General features: G+C 49.6%; 2 long non-coding RNA genes and 1 pseudogene across 2 annotated transcripts; all 3 read right to left on the bottom strand.

Moving 5' to 3' along the window:
- The window catches only part of LOC127920502 (pyruvate dehydrogenase phosphatase regulatory subunit, mitochondrial-like), a 41,721-nt pseudogene that overhangs the window by 14,012 nt on the left and 7,147 nt on the right, over positions 1-20,562 (bottom strand).
- Positions 1,013-5,373, bottom strand: LOC127920506 (uncharacterized). Its single transcript, XR_008106442.1, has 4 exons — positions 2,219-5,373; positions 1,970-2,031; positions 1,498-1,605; positions 1,013-1,159 (listed from the first exon to the last, which is right to left on the bottom strand). It is a non-coding gene; the product is annotated as an uncharacterized LOC127920506 (long non-coding RNA).
- On the bottom strand, positions 12,132-14,253 carry LOC127920507 (uncharacterized). Its single transcript, XR_008106443.1, has 3 exons — positions 12,724-14,253; positions 12,430-12,673; positions 12,132-12,379 (listed from the first exon to the last, which is right to left on the bottom strand). It is a non-coding gene; the product is annotated as an uncharacterized LOC127920507 (long non-coding RNA).

Genomic DNA, 20,562 nt, shown 5'->3' with positions numbered 1-20,562 from the left:
TCAGACACCGAGAGAGAGAGAGAGAGACCGTCAGACACCGAGAGAGAGAGAGAGAGACCGTCAGACACCGAGAGAGAGAGAGAGAGAGAGAGAGAGAGAGAGAGAGAGACCGTCAGACACCGAGAGAGAGAGAGAGAGAGAGAGAGAGAGACCGTCAGACACCGAGAGAGAGAGAGAGAGAGAGAGACCGTCAGACACAGAGAGAGAGAGAGAGAGAGACCGTCAGACACAGAGAGAGAGAGAGAGAGAGAGAGAGAGAGAGAGACCGTCAGACACAGAGAGAGAGAGACAGAAACCGAGAGAGAGAGACAGAGGGACAGTCAGGCAGAGACAGAGAGAGAGGGACAGTCGGGCAGAGACAGAGAGAGAGGGACAGTCGGGCAGAGACAGAGAGAGAGGGACAGTCGGGCAGAGAGAGGGACAGTCGGGCAGAGAGAGGGACAGTCGGGCAGAGAGAGGGACAGTCGGGCAGAGAGAGGGACAGTCGGGCAGAGAGAGGGACAGTCGGGCAGAGAGAGGGACAGTCGGGCAGAGAGAGGGACAGTCGGGCAGAGAGAGGGACAGTCGGGCAGAGAGAGGGACAGTCGGGCAGAGAGAGGGACAGTCGGGCAGAGAGAGGGACAGTCGGCCAGAGAGAGGGACAGTCGGCCAGAGAGAGGGACAGTCAGGCAGAGAGAGGGACAGTCAGGCAGAGAGAGGGACAGACGGGCAGAGAGAGGGACAGTCAGGCAGAGAGAGGGACAGTCAGGCAGAGAGAGGGACAGTCAGGCAGAGAGAGGGACAGTCAGGCAGAGAGAGGGACAGTCAGGCAGAGAGAGGGACAGTCAGGCAGACATTACTAACAGGGAGTGTGATTGTGTTTGCTCTGGTCAGGACTCACGCATGACCTCCATGACCCTGTGTCGGAGGAAGGTTCGGCTGCTCTGAAGGTTGCCGAAGCGTTTGATGTCCAGCGGCCAGACGTTAGCCGTGGGGTAACCATACGTCATCCACTCTGCCAGGTACCTGACGACAGAACACACTGGTTTAACCCTGAACTGTAACCTCTAACCCTGACAGACAGGACAGACGTTAGCCGTGGGGTAACCATACGTCATCCACTCTGCCAGGTACCTGACGACAGAACACACTGGTTTAACCCTGAACTGTAACCTCTAACCTCTAACCCTGACAGACAGGACAGACGTTAGCCGTGGGGTAACCATACGTCATCCACTCTGCCAGGTACCTGACGACAGAACACACTGGTTTAACCCTGAACTGTAACCTCTAACCCTGACAGACAGGACAGACGTTAGCCGTGGGGTAACCATACGTCATCCACTCTGCCAGGTACCTGACGACAGAACACACTGGTTTAACCCTGAACTGTAACCTCTAACCCTGACAGACAGGACAGACGTTAGCCGTGGGGTAACCATACGTCATCCACTCTGCCAGGTACCTGACGACAGAACACACTGGTTTAACCCTGAACTGTAACCTCTAACCTCTAACCCTGACAGACAGGACAGACGTTAGCCGTGGGGTAACCATACGTCATCCACTCTGCCAGGTACCTGACGACAGAACACACTGGTTTAACCCTGAACTGTAACCTCTAACCTCTAACCCTGACAGACAGGACAGACGTTAGCCGTGGGGTAACCATACGTCATCCACTCTGCCAGGTACCTGACGACAGAACACACTGGTTTGATCCAGTTCATTTAGCCCACCACTATACACTAACCCTGCACTGTAACCTCTAACCTCTAACCCTGACAGACAGGACAGTGGTAACCTCTAACCCTGACAGACAGGACAGTGGTAACCTCTAACCCTGACAGACAGGACAGTGGTCACCTCTAACCCTGACAGACAGGACAGTGGTCACCTCTAACCCTGACAGACAGGACAGTGGTAACCTCTAACCCTGACAGACAGGACAGTGGTAACCTCTAACCCTGACAGACAGGACAGTGGTAACCTCTAACCCTGACAGACAGGACAGTGGTAACCTCTAACCCTGACAGACAGGACAGTGGTAACCTCTAACCCTGACAGACAAGACAGCCGTAACCTCTAACCCTGACAGACAGGACAGTGGTAACCTCTAACCCTGACAGACAGGACAGTGGTAACCTCTAACCCTGACAGACAGGACAGTGGTAAACCTCTAACCCTGACAGACAAGACAGCCGTAACCTCTAACCCTGACAGACAGGACAGTGGTAACCTCTAACCCTGACAGACAGGACAGTGGTAACCTCTAACCCTGACAGACAGGACAGTGGTAACCTCTAACCCTGACAGACAGGACAGTGGTAACCTCTAACCCTGACAGACAGGACAGTGGTAACCTCTAACCCTGACAGACAAGACAGCCGTAACCTCTAACCCTGACAGATTAGTGTGGTTACGATACTACATGACCCAGATTAGTGTGGTTACGATACGACGTGACCCAGATTAGTGTGGTTACGATACTACATGACCCAGATTAGTGTGGTTACGATACGACGTGACCCAGATTAGTGTGGTTACGATACGACGTGACCCAGATTAGTGTGGTTACGATACGACCCAGATTAGTGTGGTTACGATACTACATGAACCAGATTAGTGTGGTTACGATACGACGTGACCCAGATTAGTGTGGTTACGATACGACGTGACCCAGATTAGTGTTGTTACGATACTACATGACCCAGATTAGTGTGGTTACGATACGACGTGACCCAGATTAGTGTGGTTACGATACGACCCAGATTAGTGGTTACGATATGACGTGACCCAGATTAGTGTGGTTACGATACGACCCAGATTAGTGTGGTTACGATACTACGTGACCCAGATTAGTGTGGTTACGATACTACGTGACCCAGATTAGTGTGGTTACGATACGACGTGACCCAGATTAGTGTGGTTACGATACGACGTGACCCAGATTAGTGTTGTTACGATACGACGTGACCCAGATTAGTGTGGTTACGATACGGCCCAGATTAGTGTTGTTACGATACTACATGACCCAGATTAGTGTGGTTACGATACGACCCAGATTAGTGTGGTTACGATACTACGTGACCCAGATTAGTGTGGTTACGATACTACGTGACCCAGATTAGTGTGGTTACGATACTACGTGACCCAGATTAGTGTGGTTACGATACTACGTGACCCAGATTAGTGTGGTTACGATACGACGTGACCCAGATTAGTGGTTACGATACGACGTGACCCAGATTAGTGTGGTTACGATACGACCCAGATTAGTGTTGTTACGATACGACGTGACCCGGATTAGTGGTTACGATACGACGTGACCCAGATTAGTGTGGTTACGATACGACGTGACCCAGATTAGTGTGGTTACGATACGACCCAGATTAGTGTGGTTACGATACGACGTGACCCATATTAGTGTGGTTACGATACGACGTGACCCAGATTAGTGTGGTTACGATGTGACCCAGATTAGTGTGGTTACGATACGACGTGACCCAGATTAGTGTGGTTACGATACGACCCAGATTAGTGTTGTTACGATACGACGTGACCCAGATTCGTGTGGTTACGATACGACGTGACCCAGATTAGTGTGGTTACGATACGACGTGACCCAGATTAGTGTGGTTACGATACGACGTGACCCAGATTAGTGTGGTTACGATACGACCCAGATTAGTGTTGTTACGATACGACGTGACCCAGATTAGTGTGGTTACGATACGACGTGACCCAGATTAGTGGTTACGATACGACGTGACCCAGATTAGTGTTGTTACGATACGACGTGACCCAGATTAGTGTGGTTAAGATACGACGTGACCCAGATTAGTGTGGTTACGATACGACGTGACCCAGATTAGTGTGGTTACGATACGACGTGACCCAGATTAGTGTGGTTACGATACGACGTGACCCAGATTAGTGTGGTTACGATACGACGTGACCCGGATTAGTGGTTACGATACGACGTGACCCAGATTAGTGTGGTTAAGATACGACGTGACCCAGATTAGTGTGGTTACGATACGACGTGACCCAGATTAGTGGTTACGATACGACGTGACCCAGATTAGTGCGGTTACGATACGACGTGACCCAGATTAGTGTGGTTACGATACGACGTGACCCAGATTAGTGTGGTTACGATACGACGTGACCCAGATTAGTGGTTACGATACGACGTGACCCAGATTAGTGGTTACGATACGACGTGACCCAGATTAGTGTGGTTAAGATACGACGTGACCCAGATTAGTGTGGTTACGATACGACCCAGATTAGTGTTGTTACGATACGACGTGACCCAGATTAGTGTGGTTACGATACGACGTGACCCAGATTAGTGGTTACGATACGACGTGACCCAGATTAGTGTGGTTACGATACGACGTGACCCAGATTAGTGTTGTTACGATACGACGTGACCCAGATTAGTGTGGTTACGATACGACGTGACCCAGATTAGTGGTTACGATACGACGTGACCCAGATTAGTGTGGTTAAGATACGACGTGACCCAGATTAGTGTGGTTACGATACGACCCAGATTAGTGTTGTTACGATACGACGTGACCCAGATTAGTGTGGTTACGATACGACGTGACCCAGATTAGTGGTTACGATACGACGTGACCCAGATTAGTGTGGTTAAGATACGACGTGACCCAGATTAGTGTGGTTACGATACTACGTGACCCAGATTAGTGTGGTTACGATACGACGTGACCCAGATTAGTGGTTACGATACGACGTGACCCAGATTAGTGTTGTTACGATACGACCCAGATTAGTGTGGTTACGATACGACGTGACCCAGATTAGTGTGGTTACGATACGACGTGACCCAGATTAGTGTTGTTACGATACGATGTGACCCAGATTAGTGTGGTTACGATACGACGTGACCCAGATTAGTGTGGTTACGATACGACGTGACCCGGATTAGTGGTTACGATACGACGTGACCCAGATTAGTGTGGTTACGATACTACGTGACCCAGATTAGTGTGGTTACGATACTACGTGACCCAGGTTAGTGTGGTTACGATACGACGTGACCCAGGTTAGTGTGGTTACGATACGACGTGACCCAGATTAGTGGTTACGATACGACGTGACCCAGATTAGTGTGGTTACGATACAACGTGACCCAGATTAGTGTTGTTACGATACGACGTGACCCGGATTAGTGGTTACGATACGACGTGACCCAGATTAGTGTGGTTACGATACGACGTGACCCAGATTAGTGTGGTTACGATACGACGTGACCCAGATTAGTGTGGTTACGATACGACGTGACCCAGATTAGTGTGGTTACGATACGACGTGACCCAGATTAGTGTGGTTACGATACTACGTGACCCAGATTAGTGTGGTTACAATACGACGTGACCCAGATTAGTGTGGTTACGATACGACGTGACCCAGATTAGTGTGGTTACGATACGACGTGACCCAGATTAGTGTGGTTACGATACGACCCAGATTAGTGTGGTTACGATACGACCCAGATTAGTGTGGTTACGATACAACGTGACCCAGATTAGTGTGGTTACGATACGACGTGACCCAGATTAGTGTGGTTACGATACGACGTGACCCAGATTAGTGTGGTTACGATACGACGTGACCCAGATTAGTGTTGTTACGATACGACGTGACCCAGATTAGTGTGGTTACGATACGACGTGACCCAGATTAGTGTGGTTACGATACGGCCCAGATTAGTGTGGTTACGACACGACCCAGATTAGTGTGGTTACGATACGACCCAGATTAGTGTGGTTACGATACGACCCAGATTAGTGTGGTTACGATACGACGTGACCCAGATTAGTGTGGTTACGATACGACGTGACCCAGATTAGTGTGGTTACGATACGACGTGACCCAGATTAGTGTTGTTACGATACGACGTGACCCAGATTAGTGTGGTTACGATACGACGTGACCCAGATTAGTGTGGTTACGATACGACATGACCCAGATTAGTGTGGTTACGATACGACGTGACCCAGATTAGTGTGGTTACGATACGACGTGACCCAGATTAGTGTGGTTACGATACGACCCAGATTAGTGTGGTTACGATACGACGTGACCCAGATTAGTGTGGTTACGATACGACGTGACCCAGATTAGTGTGGTTACGATACGACGTGACCCAGATTAGTGTTGTTACGATACGGCCCAGATTAGTGTGGTTACGATACGACGTGACTCAGATTAGTGTGGTTACGATACGACGTGACCCAGATTAGTGTGGTTACGATATGACGTGACCCAGATTAGTGTGGTTACGATATGACCCAGATTAGTGTGGTTACGATACTACATGACCCAGATTAGTGTGGTTAAGATACGACGTGACCCAGAGTTCTCTCTTCCCTGGTGGTTGAACCTCAATCATAGGTTGATACTTTGAAAACTGCAACTGCAGACCTGACCACCAGCCAGCTCGCACCGTGAAGACCGGACCACCCGACACCGTGGAGACCGGACCACCCGACACCGTGGAGACCGGACCACCCGACACCGTGGAGACCTGACCACCAGACACCGTGGAGACCTGACCACCAGACACCGTGGAGACCTGACCACCAGACACCGTGGAGACCTGACCACCCGACACCGTGGAGACCTGGCCACCAGACACCGTGAAGACCTGGCCACCCGACACCGGGGAGACCTGACCACCCGACACCGGGAGACCTGACCACCCGACACCGGGAGACCTGACCACCCGACACCGGGAGACCTGACCACCCGACACCGGGGAGACCTGACCACCCGACACCGCGGAGACCTGACCACCCGACACCGTAGAGACCTGACCACCCGACACCGTGGGGGACCTGACCACCCGACACCGTGAGACCTGACCACCAGACACCGTGGAGACCTGACCACCCGACACCGTGGAGACCTGACCACCCGACACCGGACCACCCGACACCGGACCACCCGACACCGTGGAGACCTGACCACCCGACACAGTGGAGACCTGACCACCAGACACCGTGGACACCTGACACCGAGGAGACCTGACCACCCGACACCGTGGAGACCTGACCACCCGACACCGGGAGACCTGACCACCCGACACCGGGGAGACCTGACCACCCGACACCGTGGAGACCTGACCACCAGACACCGTGGAGACCTGACCACCCGACACCGGGGAGACCTGACCACCCGACACAGTGGAGACCTGACCACCTGACACCGTGGAGACCTGACCACCCGACACCGTGGAGACCTGACCACCCGACACCGTGGAGACCTGACCACCCGACACCGTGGAGACCTGACCACCCGACACCGTGGAGACCTGACCACCGGACACCGTGGAGACCTGACCACCAGACACCGTGGAGACCTGACCACCAGACTACTATACTCCGGCTACCATACTCCATCAACTCCTTCTCACTCTCAACCCTAAAGTAGATGTACTGGAAACGTCCTGTGGTTCTCACTCTCAACCCTAAAGTAGATGTACTGGAAACGTCCTGTGGTTCTCACTCTCAACCCTAAAGTAGATGTACTGGAAATGTCCTGTGGTTCTCACTCTCAACCCTAAAGTAGATGTACTGGAAATGTCCTGTGGTTCTCACTCTCAACCCTAAAGTAGATGTACTGGAAATGTCCTGTGGTTCTCACTCTCAACCCTAAAGTAGATGTACTGGAAATGTCCTGTGGTTCTCACTCTCAACCCTAAAGTAGATGTACTGGAAATGTCCTGTCGTTCTCACTCTCAACCCTAAAGTAGATGTACTGGAAATGTCCTGTGGTTCTCACTCTCAACCCTAAAGTAGATGTACTGGAAATGTCCTGTCGTTCTCACTCTCAACCCTAAAGTAGATGTACTGGAAATGTCCTGTGGTTCTCACTCTCAACCCTAAAGTAGATGTACTGGAAATGTCCTGTGGTTCTCACTCTCAACCCTAAAGTAGATGTACTGGAAACGTCCTGTGGTTCTCACTCTCAACCCTAAAGTAGATGTACTGGAAATGTCCTGTCGTTCTCACTCTCAACCCTAAAGTAGATGTACTGGAAATGTCCTGTCGTTCTCACTCTCAACCCTAAAGTAGATGTACTGGAAATGTCCTGTCGTTCTCACTCTCAACCCTAAAGTAGATGTACTGGAAACGTCCTGTCGTTCTCACTCTCAACCCTAAAGTAGATGTACTGGAAATGTCCTGTGGTTCTCACTCTCAACCCTAAAGTAGATGTACTGGAAATGTCCTGTCGTTCTCACTCTCAACCCTAAAGTAGATGTACTGGAAACGTCCTGTGGTTCTCACTCTCAACCCTAAAGTAGATGTACTGGAAATGTCCTGTGGTTCTCACTCTCAACCCTAAAGTAGATGTCCTTCTGTGGCACAGTTGGTAGAGCATGGCGCTTGTAACGCCAGGGTAGTGGGTTCGATTCCCGGGACCACCCATACGTAGAATGTATGCACACATGACTGTAAGTCGCTTTGGATAAAAGCGTCTGCTAAATGGCATATATTATTTATTATTATTACTGGAAACGTCCTCTCCTTACTTTCCTGCTCCGCCAGCGAAAGCCAGGCCAGAGGCATTCATTCCAGCCAGGACGAAGTAGCCGTGCACCCCGGTGTCTCCCCCATCAGACAGCGCATGTCTGGGGTGAACGACTCAGGACAGTTGACCAGCTGCTGGATCTCACACACCTCTAGTTCTGGCATCCTCCTCAACAGGGCTGACAGCATGGGCTCTACAGGGGGAGAGGGGGTAAGGTAGAGAAACACCTCTAGTTCTGGCATCCTCCTCAACAGGGCTGACAGCATGGGCTCTACGGGGGAGGGAGAGAGGGGTAAGGGAGGGGGTTAGGTAGAGAAACACCTCTAGTTCTGGCATCCTCCTCAACAGGGCTGACAGCATGGGCTCTACGGGGGGAGGGAGAGAGGGGGTAAGGGAGGGGGTAAGAGAGGGGGTAAGGTAGAGAAACACCTCTAGTTCTGGCATCCTCCTCAACAGGGCTGACAGCATGGGCTCTACGGGGGGGAGAGGGGGTAAGGGAGGGGGTTAGGTAGAGAAACACTTCTAGTTTTGGCATCCTCCTCAACAGGGCTGACAGCATGGGTTCTACAGGGGGAGGGAGAGAGGGGTAAGAGAGGGGGTAAGGGAGGGGGTAGGGTAGAGAAACACCTCTAACTACACCATCCTCCTCAACAGGGCTGACAGCATGGGCTCTACGGGGGAGGGAGAGAGGGGTGAGAGAGGGGGTAAGAGAGGGGGTTAGGTAGAGACACTATGGACCGGTCAGTTACTATGGTATATAACCACCTCGCATAAACACAGTATATAACCAGTATGGGTTCGATTCCCACTGGGGACTGGGGCCAACCCATACTGTCTCAGTTGGTAATAGTGGGACACCAACATCATGGGTTCGATTCCCACTGGGGACAACCCATACTGTCTCAGTTGGTAAGAGTGTGCGCCAACATCATGGGTTCGATTCCCACTGGGGACAACCCATACTGTCTCAGTTGGTGAGAGTGTGCGCCAACATCATGGGTTCGATTCCCACTGGGGACAACCCATTTTAAAATGTATGCACTCACAGCACAAAGTAAATGGAAAACTAAATGGACTCCATGTTTTACAGTAGCCGTGGCAACATAAACAGAATAGGGCGCCATTATAGAAAAACCACCCCGTCTCTTACCGAAGTGGTCCCAGTCCTCCTGCATGGTCTGAATCTCCAGCTGGTTACGTCCCTCGGTGAATATGGGTTTAGGGTTCTTCTCAAATCCTCCAGACAGGACCCCTCCCTGCCATGCTCTCACATAGATCCTCCCGTCCATATCCATCACCACTAGGGAGAACACACAGAGATACACAGTTACAACACAGTCTAACCTTGACCCCTGACCTCACATAGATCCTCCCGTCCATATCCATCACCACTAGAGAGAACACACAGAGATACACACAGTCTAACCCTGACCCTAACCACCAGACAGGACCCCTCCCTGCCATGCTCTCACATAGATCCTCCCGTCCATATCCATCACCACTAGAGAGAACACACAGAGATACACAGTTACCACACAGTCTAACCCTGACCCTAACCACCAGACAGGACCCCTCCCTGCCATGCTCTCACATAGATCCTCCCGTCCATATCCATCACCACTAGGGAGAACACACAGAGATACACAGTTACAACACAGTCTAACCCTGACCCCTGACCTCACATAGATCCTCCCGTCCATATCCATCACCACTAGAGAGAACACACAGAGATACACAGTTACAAGACAGTCTAACCCTGACCCTAACCACCAGACAGGACCCCTCCCTGCCATGCTCTCACATAGATCCTCCCGTCCATATCCATCTCCACTAGAGAGAACACACAGAGATACACAGTCTAACCCTGACCCCTGACCCCACATAGATCCTCCCGTCCATATCCATCACCACTAGGGAGAACACACAGAGATACACAGTTACAACACAGTCTAACCCTGACCCCTGACCTCACATAGATCCTCCCGTCCATATCCATCACCACTAGAGAGAACACACAGAGATACACAGTTACAACACAGTCTAACCCTGACCCTAACCACCAGACAGGACCCCTCCCTGCCATGCTCTCACATAGATCCTCCCGTCCATATCCATCACCACTAGGGAGAACACACAGAGATACACAGTTACAACACAGTCTAACCCTGACCCCTGACCCTAACCACCAGACAGGACCCCTCCCTGCCATGCTCTCACATAGATCCTCCCGTCCATATCCATCACCACTAGAGAGAACACACAGAGATACACAGTTACAACACAGTCTAACCCTGACCCTAACCTCCAGACAGGACCCCTCCCTGCCATGCTCTCACATAGATCCTCCCGTCCATATCCATCACCACTAGGAGAACACACAGAGATACACAGTTACCACACAGTCTAACCCTGACCCTAACCACCAGACAGGACCCCTCCCTGCCATGCTCTCACATAGATCCTCCCGTCCATATCCATCACCACTAGGGAGAACACACAGAGATACACAGTTACAACACAGTCTAACCCTGACCCTGACCTCACATAGATCCTCCCGTCCATATCCATCACCACTAGGGAGAACACACAGAGATACACAGTTACAACACAGTCTAACCCTGACCCCTGACCTCACATAGATCCTCCCGTCCATATCCATCACCACTAGAGAGAACACACAGAGATAACACAGTCTAACCCTGACCCCTGACCTCACATAGATCCTCCCGTCCATATCCATCACCACTAGGGAGAACACACAGAGATACACAGTTACCACACAGTCTAACCCTGACCCCTGACCTCACATAGATCCTCCCGTCCATATCCATCACCACTAGAGAGAACACACAGAGATACAGTTACAACACAGTCTAACCCTGACCCCTGACCTCACATAGATCCTCCCGTCCATATCCATCACCACTAGGAGAACACACAGAGATACACAGTTACAACACAGTCTAACCCTGACCCCTGACCTCACATAGATCCTCCCGTCCATATCCATCACCACTAGGGAGAACACACAGAGATACACAGTTACAACACAGTCTAACCCTGACCCCTGACCTCACATAGATCCTCCCGTCCATATCCATCACCACTAGAGAGAACACACAGAGATACACAGTTACAACACAGTCTAACCCTGACCCCTGACCTCACATAGATCCTCCCGTCCATATCCATCTCCACTAGAGAGAACACACAGAGATACACAGTCTAACCCTGACCCCTGACCCCACATAGATCCTCCCGTCCATATCCATCACCACTAGGGAGAACACACAGAGATACACAGTTACAACACAGTCTAACCCTGACCCCTGACCTCACATAGATCCTCCCGTCCATATCCATCACCACTAGAGAGAACACACAGAGATACACAGTTACAACACAGTCTAACCCTGACCCTAACCACCAGACAGGACAGAGCTCAGGCCAGCGGAGGCTCCTCAGAGGAGGAAGGGGAGGACCATCCTCCTCAGTGAATTTCATAAACATTTAAATAGTAAAACATTAAAAAGGTTATCCCATTTAGATAAAACTAAAACTAAAAAATATTTGCATGTTACCAAATCATTGATTAAAACACACAGTTTTGCAATGAAGGTCACAGTAGCCTCAGCAGCACCATAGTGTAGCCGGAGGACAGCTAGTTTCCGTCCTCCTCTGGGCACATCGACATCAAAACAAAACCTAGGAGGCTCATGGTGCTCACCCCTTCCATAGACTTACACAGTAATTACGACAACTTCCGGAGGACGTTCTCCAACCTATGGATGTTACATTGAACTGGGTGAATATGAACGACAGTAACCTAAACCTGTCACTGTTACATTGAACTGGGAGAATATGACTGACAGTAACCTAAACCTGTCACTGTTACATTGAACTGGGTGAATATGAATGACAGTAACCTAAACCTGTCACTGTTACATTGAACTGGGTGAATATGAATGACAGTAACCTAAACCTGTCACTGTTACATTGAACTGGGTGAATATGAATGACAGTAACCTAAACCTGTCACTGTTACATTGAACTGGGTGAATATGAATGACAGTAACCTAAACCTGTTACTGTTACATTGAACTGGGTGAATATGAATGACAGTAACCTAAACCCATCACTGTTACATTGAACTGGGTGAATATGAATGACAGTAACCTAAACCTGTCACTGTTACATTGAACTGGGTGAATATGAATGACAGTAACCTAAACCTATCACTGTTACATTGAACTGGGTGAATATGAATGACAGTAACCTAAACCTGTCACTGTTACATTGACCTGGGTGAATATGAATGACAGTAACCTAAACCTATCACTGTTACATTGAACTGGGTGAATATGAATGACAGTAACCTAAACCTGTCACTGTCACATTGAACTGGGTGAATATGAATGACAGTAACCTAAACCTGTCACTGTTACATTGAACTGGGTGAATATGAATGACAGTAACCTAAACCCTATTGATGTTACATTGAACTGGGTGAATATGAATGACAGTAACCTAAACCTGTCACTGTTACATTGAACTGGGTGAATATGAATGACAGTAACCTAAACCTATCACTGTTATATTGAACTGGGTGAATATGAATGACAGTAACCTAAACCTGTCACTGTTACATTGAACTGGGTGAATATGAATGACAGTAACCTAAACCTGTTACTGTTACATTGAACTGGGTGAATATGAATGACAGTAACCTAAACCTGTCACTGTCACATTGAACTGGGTGAATATGAATGACAGTAACCTAAACCTGTCACTGTTACATTGAACTGGGTGAATATGAATGACAGTAACCTAAACCTGTCACTGTTACATTGAACTGGGTGAATATGAATGACAGTAACCTAAACCTGTTACATTGAACTGGGTGAATATGAATGACAGTTATCCAATACGCTGTAATAGAAATCTAACTCCTTCTGGACTGAGCGGTACCAGCTCTAACTCCTTCTGGACTGAGCGGTACCAGCTCTAACTCCTTCTGGACTGAGCGGTACCAGCTCTAACTCCTTCTGGACTGAGCGGTACCAGCTCTAACTCCTTCTGGACTGAGCGGTACCAGCTCTAACTCCTTCTGGACTGAGCGGTACCAGCTCTAACTCCTTCTGGACTGAGCGGTACCAGCTCTAACTCCTTCTGGACTGAGCGGTACCAGCTCTAACTCCTTCTGGACTGAGCGGTACCAGCTCTAACTCCTTCTGGACTGAGCGGTACCAGCTCTAACTCCGTCTGGACTGAGCGGTGCCAGCTCTAACTCCGTCTGGACTGAGCGGTGCCAGCTCTAACTCCTTCCGTACTGAGCGGTACGAGCTCTAACTTCTTCTGGACTGAGCGGTACCAGCTCTAACTCCTTCTGGACTGAGCGGTGCCAGCTCTAACTCCTTCTGTACTGAGCGGTGCCAGCTCTAACTCCTTCTGGACTGAGCGGTGCCAGTTCTAACTCCTTCTGTACTGAGCGGTGCCAGCTCTAACTCCTTCTGGACTGAGCGGTACAACTCGTACGTTGATTATTTGTATCTGGGCTGTAGAGGAGGTATTCTCACCTGGGGTTCTGGGCTGTAGAGGAGGTAGTCTCACCTGGGGTTCTGGGCTGTAGAGGAGGGAGTCTCACCTGGGGTTCTGGGCTGTAGAGGAGGTAGTCTCACCTGGGGTTCTGGGCTGTAGAGAAGGTAGTCTCACCTGGGGTGCTGGGCTGTAGAGGCTCTGAGAGGAGGTAGTCTCACCTGGGGGTGCTGGGCTGTAGAGGCTCTGAGAGGAGGTATTCTCACCTGGGGTTCTGGGCTGTAGAGGAGGTAGTCTCACCTGGGGTTCTGGGCTGTAGAGGAGGGAGTCTCACCTGGGGTTCTGGGCTGTAGAGGAGGTAGTCTCACCTGGGGTTCTGGGCTGTAGAAGGTAGTCTCACCTGGGGTGCTGGGCTGTAGAGGCTCTGAGAGGAGGTAGTCTCACCTGGGGTGCTGGGCTGTAGAGCTCTGAGAGGAGGTAGTCTCACCTGGGGTGCTGGGCTGTAGAGGCTCTGAGAGGAGGTAGTCTCACCTGGGGTGCTGGGCTGTAGAGGCTCTGAGAGGAGGTAGTCTCACCTGGGGTGCTGGGCTGTAGAGGCTCTGAGAGGAGGTAGTCTCACCTGGGGGTGCTGGGCTGTAGAGGCTCTGAGAGGAGGTAGTCTCACCTGGGGTTCTGGGCTGTAGAGGAGGTAGTCTCACCTGGGGTTCTGGGCTGTAGAGGCTCTGAGAGGAGGTAGTCTCACCTGTGGTTCTGGGCTGTAGAGGCTCTGAGAGGAGGTAGTCTCACCTGGGGTGCTGGGCTGTAGAGGCTATGAGAGGAGGTAGTCTCACCTGGGGTTCTGGGCTGTAGAGGAGGTAGTCTCACCTGGGGTTCTGGGCTGTAGAGGAGGTAGTCTCACCTGGGGTGCTGGGCTGTAGAGGCTCTGGTAGAGGTTTGGAGAGCAGGTAGAAGTGTTCACATCCATGTAGAGGAACAGACACCTTGGTCTCACTGGCCTGGCCCAACTCATACGCCCACTGTAGAACACAGGACAGTTATAACACATCATATAGCATTCATAACCCCCTATTATACGAACACTTGTAGAGGAACAGACACCCTGGTTTCACTGGCCTGGCCCAGCTCCCTCAGAGACAGCTAGATACAACACTTCACTGGTCTGGTCCAGGTCCCTCAGAGACAGCTAGATACAACACTTCACTGGTCTGGTCCAGCTCCCTCAGAGACAGCTAGATACAACACTTCACTGGTCTGGCCCAGCTCCCTCAGAGACAGCTAGATACAACACTTCACTGGTCTGGTCCAGCTCCCTCAGAGACAGCTAGATACAACACTTCACTGGTCTGGTCCAGCTCCCTCAGAGACAGCTAGATACAACACTTCACTGGTCTGGTCCAGCTCCCTCAGAGACAGCTAGATACAACACTTCACTGGCCTGGTCCAGCTCCCTCAGAGACAGCTAGATACAACACTTCACTGGTCCAGCTCCCTCAGAGACAGCTAGATACAACACTTCACTGGTCCAGCTCCCTCAGAGACAGCTAGATACAACACTTCACTGGTCCAGCTCCCTCAGAGACAGCTAGATACAACACTTCACTGGCCCAGCTCCCTGAGACAGCTAGATACAACACTTCACTGGCCCAACTCCCTCAGAGACAGCTAGATACAACACTTCACTGGTCTGGCCCAGCTCCCTCAGAGACAGCTAGATACAACATTTCACTGGCCCAACTCCCTCAGAGACAGCTAGATACAACACTTCACTGGTCTGGTCCAGCTCCCTCAGAGACAGCTAGATACAACACTTCACTGGCCCAGCTCCCTCAGAGACAGCTAGATACAACACTTCACTGGTCTGGTCCAGCTCCCTCAGAGACAGCCAGCTACAACACTTCATATACAGCATGACTGTGTCCCAAATGGTTCCTTATTCTAGTGCACTAAATAGGACCCATCCTATCATTCATAGCGTTATGAAACCTTACAGATCAGTTGGGCTGAAGAGAGCTGTCTAGCTGTTAACTGTCTAAAGACTAGTAAGAGGGATAGACCCCATGTCATGTACAGTCACACACACACACACACACACGCACACGCACACGCACACGCACACGTAATGGATAGAAGTTCACCTGTCCTGCACAGTTGACAAAGTATTCACACTCGATGGCTCCTCTGTCCGTCTCCACAGCTGTCACATGTCCCTTCTCCATCATCACATGGTTAACTGTGGTGCGCTCATGGATCTGGACTCCTGTAGATCAGAACATGGTTAACTGTGGTGCGCTCATGGATCTGGACTCCTGTAGATCAGAACATGGTTAACTGTGGTGCGCTCATGGATCTGGACTCCTGGAGATCAGAACATGGTTAACTGTGGTGAGCTCATGGATCTGGACTCCTGGAGATCAGAACATGGATCTGGACTCCTGTAGATCAGAACATGGATCTGGACTCCTGGAGATCAGAACATGGATCTGGACTCCTGTAGATCAGAACATGGTTAACTGTGGTGAGCTCAGGGATCTGGACTCCTGTAGATCAGAACATGGTTAACTGTGGTGCGCTCATGGATCTGGACTCCTGTAGATCAGAACATGGTTAACTGTGGTGCGCTCATGGATCTGGACTCCTGGAGATCAGAACATGGTTAACTGTGGTGCGCTCATGGATCTGGACTCCTGTAGATCAGAACATGGTTAACTGTGGTGCGCTCATGGATCTGGACTCCTGGAGATCAGATCATGGATCTGGACTCCTGTAGATCAGAACATGGTTAACTGTGGTGCGCTCATGGATCTGGACTCCTATAGATCAGAACATGGTTAACTGTGGTGAGCTCATGGATCTGGACTCCTGGAGATCAGAACATGGTTAACTGTGGTGCGCTCATGGATCTGGACTCCTATAGATCAGAACATGGTTAACTGTGGTGCGCTCATGGATCTGGACTCCTGTAGATCAGAACATGGTTAACTGTGGTGCGCTCATGGATCTGGACTCCTGGAGATCAGAACATGGTTAACTGTGGTGCGCTCATGGATCTGGACTCCTGTAGATCAGAACATGGTTAACTGTGGTGCGCTCATGGATCTGGACTCCTGTAGATCAGAACATGGATCTGGACTCCTGGAGATCAGAACATTGTTAACTGTTGAAGTCAGAAGTTTACATTCACCGTAACCAAATGCATTTCAACCCCAGTTTTCCACAATTCCTGACATTTGATCCTAGTATAAATTCCCAGTCTTAGATCAGTTAGGATCAACACTTTGTTTTAAGAATGTGAATAATAGTAGAGAGAATGACTTATTTCAGCTTTTATTTCTTTCATCACATTCCCAGTGGGTCAGAAGTTTACATACACTCAATTAGTATTTGGTAGCGTTGCCTTTAAATTGTTTAACTTGGGTCAAACACTTCTGGTAGCCTTCCTGAAGCTTCCCACAATAAGTTGGGTGAATTTTGGCCCATTCCTCCTGACAGAGCTGGTGTAACTGAGTCAGGTTTGTAGGCCTCCTTGCTCACACACACTTTTTCAGTTCTGCCCACAAACATTCTATAGGATTGAGGTCAGGGCTTTGTGATGGCCACTCCAATACCTTGACTTTGTTGTCCTTAAGCCATTTTTCCACAACTTTGGAAGTATGATTGGTGTCATTGTCCATTTGGAAGACCCATTTGCGACCAAGCTTTACCTTCCTGTCTGATGTCTTGAGATGTTGATTAAATATATCCACGTAATTTTCCATCCTCATGATGCCATCTTGTTTGCTCCAGTGCACCAGTCCCTCCTGCAGCAAAGCACCGCCACAACATCTCACCCCCCCCCCCTAAAAGATTTAGATGCACTATTGTAAAGTGGCTGTTCCACTGGATGTCATAAGGTGAATGCACCAATTTGTAAGTCGCTCTGGATAAGAGCGTCTGCTAAATGACTTAAATGTAAATGTAAATGTAAACACGATGCTACCAGCCCCGTGCTTCACGGTTGGGATGGTGTTCTTCGGCTCGCAAGCCTCCCCCTTTTTCCTCCAAACATTACGGTGGTCATTATGGCCAAACAGTTCTATTTTTGTTTCATCAGACCAGAGGACATTTCTCCAAAAAGTACAATCTTTGACCCATGTCCAGTTGCAAACCGTAGTAGTCTGGGTTTTTATGGCGGTTTTGGAGCAGTGGCTTCTTCCTTGCTGAGCGGCCTTTCAGGTTATGTCGATATAGGATATATCCTCGCGTACAGTTGTTTGTAAAGATGAATGTGGTACCTTCAGGCATTTGGAAATTGCTCCCAAGGAAGAACCAGACTTGTGGAGGTCTACAATTATTTTATCTGAGGTCTTGGCTGATTTCTTTTGATTTTCCCATGATGTCAAGCAAAGATGCACTGAGTTTGAAGGTAGGCCTTGGAATACATCCACAGGTACACCTCCAATTGATTCAAATGAAGTCAATTAGCCTAAGCCATGACATAATTTTCTGGAATTTTCCAAGCTGTTTAAAGGCAGTCAGCTTAGTGTATATACACTTCTGACCCAAGGGAATTGTGATATAATTCACTGTAAGTGAAATAATCTGTCTGAAAACAATTGTTGTAAAATTTACATGAGTCATGCATAAAGTAGATGTCTAACCGACTTGCCAAAACTATAGAGCTGCAAAACCTGGACCCGTACAAATCAGCTGGGCTTGATAATCTGGACCCGCTATTTCTGAAACTATCTGCCGCCATTGTCGCAACCCCTATTACCAGCCTGTTCAACCTCTCTTTCATATCGTCTGAGATCCCCAAGGATTGGAAAGCTGCCGCAGTCATCCCCCTCTTCAAGGGGGGAGACACCCTGGACCCAAACTGCTATAGACCTATATCCATCCTGCCCTGCCTATCTAAGGTCTTTGAAAGCCAAGTCAACAAACAGGTCACTGACCATCTCGAATCCCACCGTACCTTCTCCGCTGTGCAATCTGGTTTCCGAGCCGGTCACGGGGTGCACCTCAGCCACACTCAAGGTACTAAATGATATCATAACCGCCATCGATAAAAGACAGTACTGTGCAGCCGTCTTAATCGACCTCGCCAAGGCTTTCGACTCTGTCAATCACCAAATTCTTATCGGCAGACTCAACAGCCTCGGTTTTCGGATGACTGCCTTGCCTGGTTCACCAATTACTTTGCAGACAGAGTTCAGTGTGTCAAATCGGAGGGCATGCTGTCCGGTCCTCTGGCAGTCTCTATGGGGTGCCACAGGGTTCAATTCTCGGGCCGACTCTTTTCTCTGTATATATCAATGATGTTGCTCTTGCTGCGGGCGATTCCCTGATCCACCTCTACGCAGACGACACCATTCTATATACTTTCGGCCTGTCATTGGACACTGTGCTATCCAACCTCCAAACGAGCTTCAATGCCATACAGCACTCCTTCCGTGGCCTCCAACTGCTCCTAAACGCGAGTAAAACCAAATGCATGCTTTTCAACCGATCGCTGCCTGCACCCGCATGCCCGACTAGCATCACCACCCTGGATGGTTCCAACCTTGAATATGTGGACATCTATAAGTACCTAGGTGTCTGGCTAGACTGCAAACTCTCCTTCCAGACTCACATCAAACATCTCCAATCAAAAATCAAATCCAGAGTCGGCTTTCTATTCCGCAACAAAGCCTCCTTCACTCACGCTGCCAAGCTTACCCTAGTAAAACTGACTATCCTACCGATCCTCGACTTCTCGGCGATGTCATCTACAAAATGGCTTCCAACACTCTACTCAGCAAACTGGATGCAGTCTATCACAGTGCCATCCGTTTTGTCACTAAAGCACCTTATACCACCCACCACTGCGACTTGTATGCTCTAGTCGGCTGGCCCTCACTACATATTCGTCGCCAGACCCACTGGCTCCAGGTCATCTACAAGTCCATGCTAGGTAAAGCTCCGCCTTATCTCAGTTCACTGGTCACGATGGCAACACCCATCCGTAGCACGCGCTCCAGCAGGTGTATCTCACTGATCATCCCTAAAGCCAACACCTCATTTGGCCGCCTTTCGTTCCAGTACTCTGCTGCCTGTGACTGGAACGAATTGCAAAAATCGCTGAAGTTGGAGACTTTTATCTCCCTCACCAACTTCAAACATCAGCTATCCGAGCAGCTAACCGATCGCTGCAGCTGTACATAGTCTATTGGTAAATAGCTCACCCTTTTCACCTACCTCATTCCCATACTGTTTTTATACTGTTTTTATTTATTTACTTTTCTGCTCTTTTGCACACCAATATCTCTACCTGTACATGCCCATCTGATCATTTATCACCAGTGTTAATCTGCAAAATTGTATTATTCGCCTACCTCCTCATGCCTTTTGCACACATTGTATATAGACTGCCCATTTTTTCTACTGTGTTATTGACTTGCTAAATTGTTTACTCCATGTGTAACTCTGTGTTGTCTGTTCACACTGCTATGCTTTATCTTGGCC

The sequence above is a fragment of the Oncorhynchus keta genome, unplaced genomic scaffold (assembly GCF_023373465.1).
Source record: "Oncorhynchus keta strain PuntledgeMale-10-30-2019 unplaced genomic scaffold, Oket_V2 Un_contig_19696_pilon_pilon, whole genome shotgun sequence".
NCBI classification, from domain to species: Eukaryota; Metazoa; Chordata; class Actinopteri; order Salmoniformes; family Salmonidae; genus Oncorhynchus; species Oncorhynchus keta.
Note: the sequence above shows the minus strand (reverse complement) of the source record. Positions and strands in the feature narration are given on the sequence as shown.